The following is a 7,176-nucleotide window of genomic DNA, read 5'->3' as shown; positions in this document are numbered from 1 at the left end:
CTTTGTACACCCTCAGTAATTTTTCATCGGCATCCCACTAGTTGACAGTGGTGGACCCGTTTGAGCTAGAACCATTTATGTTCTTGTTCTATGATGAACCAAACCCCACCGTTCATACTAAAGTATAAATTAACAGTTAAATTTAATACGGGTGTAGAGTGGTGTTGAAATTTCAAAGCATTGGTAATAATGTCTCCATTGAAGGTAATGTAACAAAAAAAGTAAATTCAAAACGTTGAACAAGATATTGCACCTGAATTCAATGAAGAAACATAAATTAATGCACATATTGCACTAAGCAGGGTGGAGTGAGCAACCGCTGGCAGGCACACAGCGTCAGGCATGTTGTGGGAACAATCTTGTGTGAGGATCTGCATTGTGCCCTAGGGTGTCATGTGGCAGTCAATGTGTTAAGCAGGGTGTGCATAGGTATGAATTACTTATATGTGCAACCCCTCATTGTCACTCCCATAAGTAGAGTACGTTGAGGAAGCACACTACTTGCACACTGTCATGACAACTTATGTGTAAGTTACGAAAGTTGCAAGTCGTTTTACTTTCTTACACAATGTCGCTTCCCCCAACACTGCCTAAGAGCTCCAGCTACTTCCTATAGGTGGATCTGCACTCATTCTGCTCTGGTTCGTTCGTCAGACTCGTTTGCTTATGTGCTTGAAAAGTCAGTGTCATACCAAAATAAAGGGCTTCAACTAAGTAAATAAATACTTTATTAAATGACAAAATGCTCTTAAGAAATTCAATAGGAACATCTTTGTAGCATTCTGGAATTCGTTACACTCTTTTATTTGTAAGAGAGTAACACAACATCGTTTGAAGTGATGAATGGATTAAATAAAAGTGTTGTAATTCACAGTGCAAACTTGTTGCGAATCATATTACTGCAGAACAGTCAATAATGTGAAGGTATTTTTCATTTATTAAATTATATATGTGAAGGTGCTTCCTGGTCGCTGAGTGTAATTATTACTGTGAAATGAGAATTTATTTTTGTCTATAGATTTACAACTACTCTTGGCTCTTATTAAAATCCTGTGCAAACATAGCAGTGTTCCTACTGGCGCTGTCATTGAGTAATGGACTGTTCTGCCCAGTAATACTAAGTTTGTTACAAAACTGTGTGCTGCACGAGTAAAACAAACACACATTTACAGCACCTGTGGCCTACCAGAACCTTGACTAAACATGAATATAAAAAATAATGCTTTCCGATCTACCTTCAATGTATTGTGGACAACATAAAAATGTAGAGACAGTGCTCTTCGGAATGTAATACATGAATTGTAGTGACTCCAATTGCCAGGTACGTCAGTGTTACGGAATTTGTAATTAGATATAAGCTGGCATGGTGTCTTACATACTGTACTTGTGTTAGACTTTTGTATAGAGCCAGAACTATGGCTCAAAAAATTCAAAATTGATTATAATGATTGGAAAATGATTTTCGAACGAAAAGTCATCCTTGTTCAGTAGCTCCCTTATTAACGTATTGGATGTTCCTAAGCGACTGCTACTAGATGCCCATTTTCACACCGGGCATTCCCGTGGCTGTTTTGTTCATTAGCACTTTGGCTAATAGCTGCTAAATTCCGGTAAGAATAATTTCACTTGTCGCTATCTTGAAACTCGCATAAGTAGCATATCCATCTTCGACATGTAGAAACGCAATGTGTATATTAGCGTAGCGCTGGCCGGAAGGGTTGATGGTGGAGGGGGGGCTACAGGTGCACGAAATTCTTGCTTGTGGGAGCCCGCCGTTAATCGATATCATGCCGTGGATGTTGGAAGTGAAATATCGATCCCTAATGCAGAACGAATTATAGTTCTACACTTTACGTTTTTTGTAGTACTAGATGTTTATTCTCAGATGTGTTGTTTCATATGTTTCGAAATTCGCTTGACATGAATATGTTGATGCCATCCCTAATTGTTTTCGATTTGGACTTAACCTTGTGGCCATTTAGAGTCGATAAAAATGTTCGGAGCCCATTCCGACAGACGAATAGGAAGATTGTTGACGCGTCGGGTGTTGTAGTTGATGTTTTTCCTGGTGTTAAAGAAATTTTAGAAAAACTTTTCGAGAGAAATATTACGCTAGCGGTTGCATCCAGAATAGAGGATGTTGCGGGCGCGTATCAGCTTATTCATCTGTTTGACATTGCAAAGTATTTTACATACACAGAAATTTACCCCACCTCAAAATCGAAACATTTTAACCAGCTACGACTGAAGACCAACACTGAGTTTAACAAAATGCTCTTTCTGGACGACGATATAAGAAACATAAAAGCGGTGTCAAGATTAGGTGTTGTTTGTTTTCAGATACCTGAGTCGGGGTTTTGTGCCGACGTTATGCAGCAAGCGTTACAGCATTACTCAAAAACATCAGCTGGGAGTGAAGAACAGTGATTGTTGCTTCTATTTTTAACCATTTTATGTAAATTGGGCCCGTTATGTTACAGTATTTTTAGAGGTCAAGAAACACATTTCATCTTGATATATCTTTGTGTAAATCAGGTTATTTTGTTGCACTGAAAAAAGATTTCGTTACAGTGTTACAAAAATATTCTTTTTTTGAAATTATGTTTGTCTTCTGTTATGTGGATTGTGTGTTACTCCTCCTACAAAAGTGTGACCCCCAAAGAGCTTATTGTTGAGAAGTCAGGAAACGTTACTTAGCACTAAAACATTGTAGGGTTATTGGCGACATTCTTGGCGTAGCCATTGACAATCTGTTGGCAATCATTCGAGTGACTTGCGAGTTCCGTTTATGTTCTTGAGTGCTGCATGTTCGTTCACCTAGAAGGTTTCTGTAGTGCATTCTCTCACTGCGTAAATTTTTATCTTTATTTACTGCCATGCCATTGCTAGTTTGTGCAAAAGGTGCCATCAACATTTTAAGTGTTAGTGTGTGCTGTAATAGTATTCATGCAACAGATACTAGTTATTTATGTGCATATCCGGGTAGCGTGGAGCAGTTTTAAGTAAGTACACAGTACCTTAGGGATGATGGTAAGAGATCTACAACTGGAAGCATTAACAATTGGTAGTTGAATGGGGGTAAAAGTGCAAAAATAATGGTGCCATAGGGGGGGGGGGGGGGTTGGAGATTAATTGGTGAATGGACTATGGTGGAATCTTCTGAAAATCCTTAGAAATAAATAGGATTCTGTGCAAATTTCTAGGGGGTACTAAACATACAAAATATCATCTTTACATACCATTATATCATAAAATTATTCTCATATACATTCATGCATGAAACTAGACTTATAACGTGTGATTGGAGGCTGTAGGAACAAGGTACCTCAGCTATATTGTATTTGTATACTTATTACTGCAAGTTTACCTGTATCCTGTAACCCAGTTCTGTTCGAGAAAATTTGACCAGAAGGTAGAGTCGTAGATACTAGAATTTAAATGAAGCAGATTTGGCAAATGTGCAGTGTATCATGTTTTAATGAATGTAACAGATTAATTTTGTTCTTTCAGTTAACTATTTTATTTTACAGTGATAAATTGCATTTTGGATTTTGTTACATTCATAATTGAGGAGGTGAGTGTACAAGTGGCATTTCACAAGAATCTAATGCAAATGCACATTTGGAAAGCGAAAGTGTGGATTCTTCCAGAGTAGAGGAAATAAAAGTAATTTCCCACATAGTACCATTCTCCGTGACAATAAAGTTTTATCTCCAAACCAATACCTGGGCTATATTTAGAACACAGCACGTAAGTGAAATGGCAGAAGGAGAATTGCTGCAATGTTTAATGAAGGTTCAGTTTTTTTTTGTTACAGCAGTAGTTGAACGTGTACAGAGAAAAATGTAGATACTCTTTGGTAGTTAATATTAATGGAACAGAATGAGATACTCTTCTTACAATTCTTGCAGGGTAGGGGGGGGGGGGCTATTGAGTAGGTTATTTTGTGTGTTCAGAGTGACCCCCATTAAAAGCCAAACAGTGTCGATGCCGCTGAACTGTTTTCCGAATTACAGCTGTCAGTGTTGCTGGTGTGATAGCTGCACCAGACGCCTTGATGGTTTCTTGTAGTTCTTTCATTGTAGTTGGCTTCTGTTGATAAACTTCATTTTTCAGGATCACACATAGGTAGAAGTCAAGAGGTGTAAGGTCTGGAGACCGTGATGGTACTCAATAGCTCCAACGTATCCATCATCCAGGTAAAGTTTCATCCGAGTAGGGTCAGACGTCTCTGTAGAAGTCAGGCAGAGTGACATCTTGTTGTTGATAAAATGTTTTGTCTCCAAACACTGCTCGGATGGCAGGTAAAATCGATATTTCCAGCGATTGAAAGTACACCCCACCAGTTACAGTACCGTCAAAGAAGAATTGGCCAATCAAACTGCACAATGACAGACCACATCTTAACACCAGTTAGATTAACATTTTTGTCCACATGAACGTGAGGCTTTTCAGGAGCCCATTCACACACAGTTTGGTGGTTTACAGTACCATTCAATTTGAATTGCATGTTGTGAGAGCAGACAACCATGCCTGCAAACCGTTCATCCTCTTGAAGCATGCCTTCAAACCACTCGCCATACTCCATCCTTTGATCTGGGTTGTCCTCGTCCATAATGTGTAGTGATCGTGGAATGTACACTTCCCTCTGTGCATCCTTCAGAATTCATTGCGCACTTGATGGGCTTACCCCGCTTTCCCATGCACCCTGTTTCGCAGAGTTTTGAGGTGACCCAGTAAAATATTGTAACACAGCGACACTGGAAGCTAGATTTGTTGATGTTTTTGGTCAACCAGACTTTTCCTTATGAACATCCTGAACAGTACCGTCAGCTTCATATTAATCCCAAATACGATACATTGTTGTACGTGTTGGTGGCTGAGTTCTGTACACAACATGCCATTGCCGTTGTACCTCCATCACGTTTTCATACTTCCAGTACCACTTCAATGCAGCTTTGCATTGCTCAAATGACAGTTGTACTTCATTCATTGCTGCAGTGTCATCTGCTGGAAAAAGGGTGCCAAGATTTGTTGAGAACACAGTGGACTACGCTGCCACACAGAATTGCAGTGGCATGTCATTTTGTTCCGAAGATGTTAACTAACAAAGAGTATCTGTATTTTTCTGGGCCCCTCTGTATACTTATAGTAATATTTAGTGCAGGTGTAAATAGGCCAAGTTTTGAAGTTTAACTTGTGCATCTTGAGACAAAATCAGCATATTGACGAAATGGAGCCTAGGGTCCTGGAAACTGGCATACGTATATGGAATGTATTAAAGATTTTGGTCTATGAAAAGGCAAATAAACACTTTAAACATGTATTTGCTCCCCAAGACAGGATGGAAGCAGTTTAGCAGAAAGCTCTCCCTTGCGGAAATGAAAACAGGGAAGTTCTTTTCAATTAAAGCCTTATGGGTGTAAGAAGAGGGAGTGGAGAAATAAGAGGATGTGGTCAAAGAAGAGACAAGGAAGACAGAAAAAATGCAGCACAATGGTACAGCAGCAATAGTCTTGGCCAGGAAGAACATTCTTCAAGAGACACAACAGAAGGAAATGATTAATTTTGTGCACATTGACTGTGAGGGCTTTGTTAAAAGTGGCTGTGAATAATTTCTTGTACATGTTTTGGTATTTTAATTGTATTTCATATGTACCTATTTTTTTGGATTGTTATATTAATGTCACTGAAATTACTCACATATCCTTGTTTTATAATGAGCATTTATTCTGTGTGTATCGTGTATGTTGTACCAAAGTATCCTTTAGTATGCTAGGCGTATAAGTATTTTTAATATATTATAAAAAATAATGCAGGGGTACTACAATCTGTAGCCATGCCTACAACTGTATGCAGACTAACTGGCTGTTAGGAAAAATGTAAAATGCTTTGATAGTAACTCACATAATTTATTTAATTTTGGCAGTCATATACACAATTTGCCTCAGGAAATGTGTGTATCTCATGTGCTCCTAGTCCCTCAGATTTTACATTTGTTTTTTCTTATGTTTATACCAGCTTTTTAAGTAAATGCAGCTGATCAAGTGCAATCAGATAACACAGATAAGAAAGACAATGAAGAAAAACAGGAAATGCTTGTAGTAGTATGGATTTGCAAAATAAACAATAAATACTTGCTGTCGCAGTAAGTGCTGGTTAATACAAGCCTCTCGACGCCATAGTAGATCCTGATGTTATCTATCTGGTTCCTAGATTCCCTAGATCCTGCTTGATTTCACATGCCATCTTTTGATTAAAGAGAGATCTTTAATTATTTTGTTACAGAATTTTAGCACACTGCCACTTTCCATCAGTAGAGGCTGTATGTAAAGGATTGTAGCCAATATACATGGGAAAACCATTTGAAGAGGACTAGTGCTGGGTGGAATAATTATAATCTTGCAGATAGCATTTGTTCTGATGGCTCCCTTGTTTAACTTTGAATGACTGCAATTTCCTGTGAAACTTTCACTCTTGATCGTGGTCAGCAAGTCATGGGGGGGGGGGGGGGGGGGGGGGCAGTAGTTCAAATAATGTGGAATTGATTTGAGGTAGCAATGTTTCTCTTATAGACAACCTTATGTTCCTTACATGCACCAAAAAAGTTTGTAATCAAGTTTCGTATTAGATTACTGTGTAAATGTGTAGAAGATTTTTTTCTGATTTGTGTGTTGTGGTTATACCTTTAAAAACATGTAACAAAATTCTTTTATTTTAAGAATAGATAAATTTGATTCCATTTTGTTTTGGTACAAGATTGGGAAGTAATCACAGTGTTTACTTTCCAATGCACACTCGAATAGGACACAGTAATAACAACAATTATGTTTGTTAGAGATAGACAGTTAGGTTTGGATGTGAAAGCACATCAAAGGCCAGAGCATCGCTCCCACCAAAGAAGCAGTGTGTAACAAATGGCAGCAGATTGATATTATATCCCGACAACTGATGTACAATATTACAACTGTTTGGAAATAAGTTAGGAAAACATGAAGGAATGTAACAAAACTTTATTTTTAAAATATGTTGAACATGACTGCAAAATGCGTGAAACACCACTTTTAAAAATTAGGTAAGTCAAATGCTCATTTTTGTACAATTTTTTATTGCATAAATTTTGCATAGTGCAGCATAATATTTCAGCTAGAATGTTGATTTCCTCACAACTCTGTA

At 38.0% G+C, this 7,176-nt stretch overlaps 1 long non-coding RNA gene across 1 annotated transcript in view; it reads left to right on the top strand.

Annotated features, from left to right (window-relative positions):
- Window positions 1-1,519: 1,519 nt before the first annotated feature.
- LOC124613971 overlaps window positions 1,520-7,176 on the top strand; it is a 76,672-nt gene continuing 71,015 nt past the window's right edge. Inside the window, exon 1 of the long non-coding RNA XR_006979668.1 lies at window positions 1,520-1,610. This is a non-coding gene — a long non-coding RNA (uncharacterized LOC124613971). The remainder of the gene's footprint in view (window positions 1,611-7,176) is intronic.

Source organism: Schistocerca americana, chromosome 4 (genome assembly GCF_021461395.2).
Source record: "Schistocerca americana isolate TAMUIC-IGC-003095 chromosome 4, iqSchAmer2.1, whole genome shotgun sequence".
Classification (NCBI taxonomy): Eukaryota; Metazoa; Arthropoda; class Insecta; order Orthoptera; family Acrididae; genus Schistocerca; species Schistocerca americana.
The sequence above is the reverse complement of the archived record's forward strand: the minus strand, read 5'-3'. Positions and strand labels throughout refer to the sequence as shown.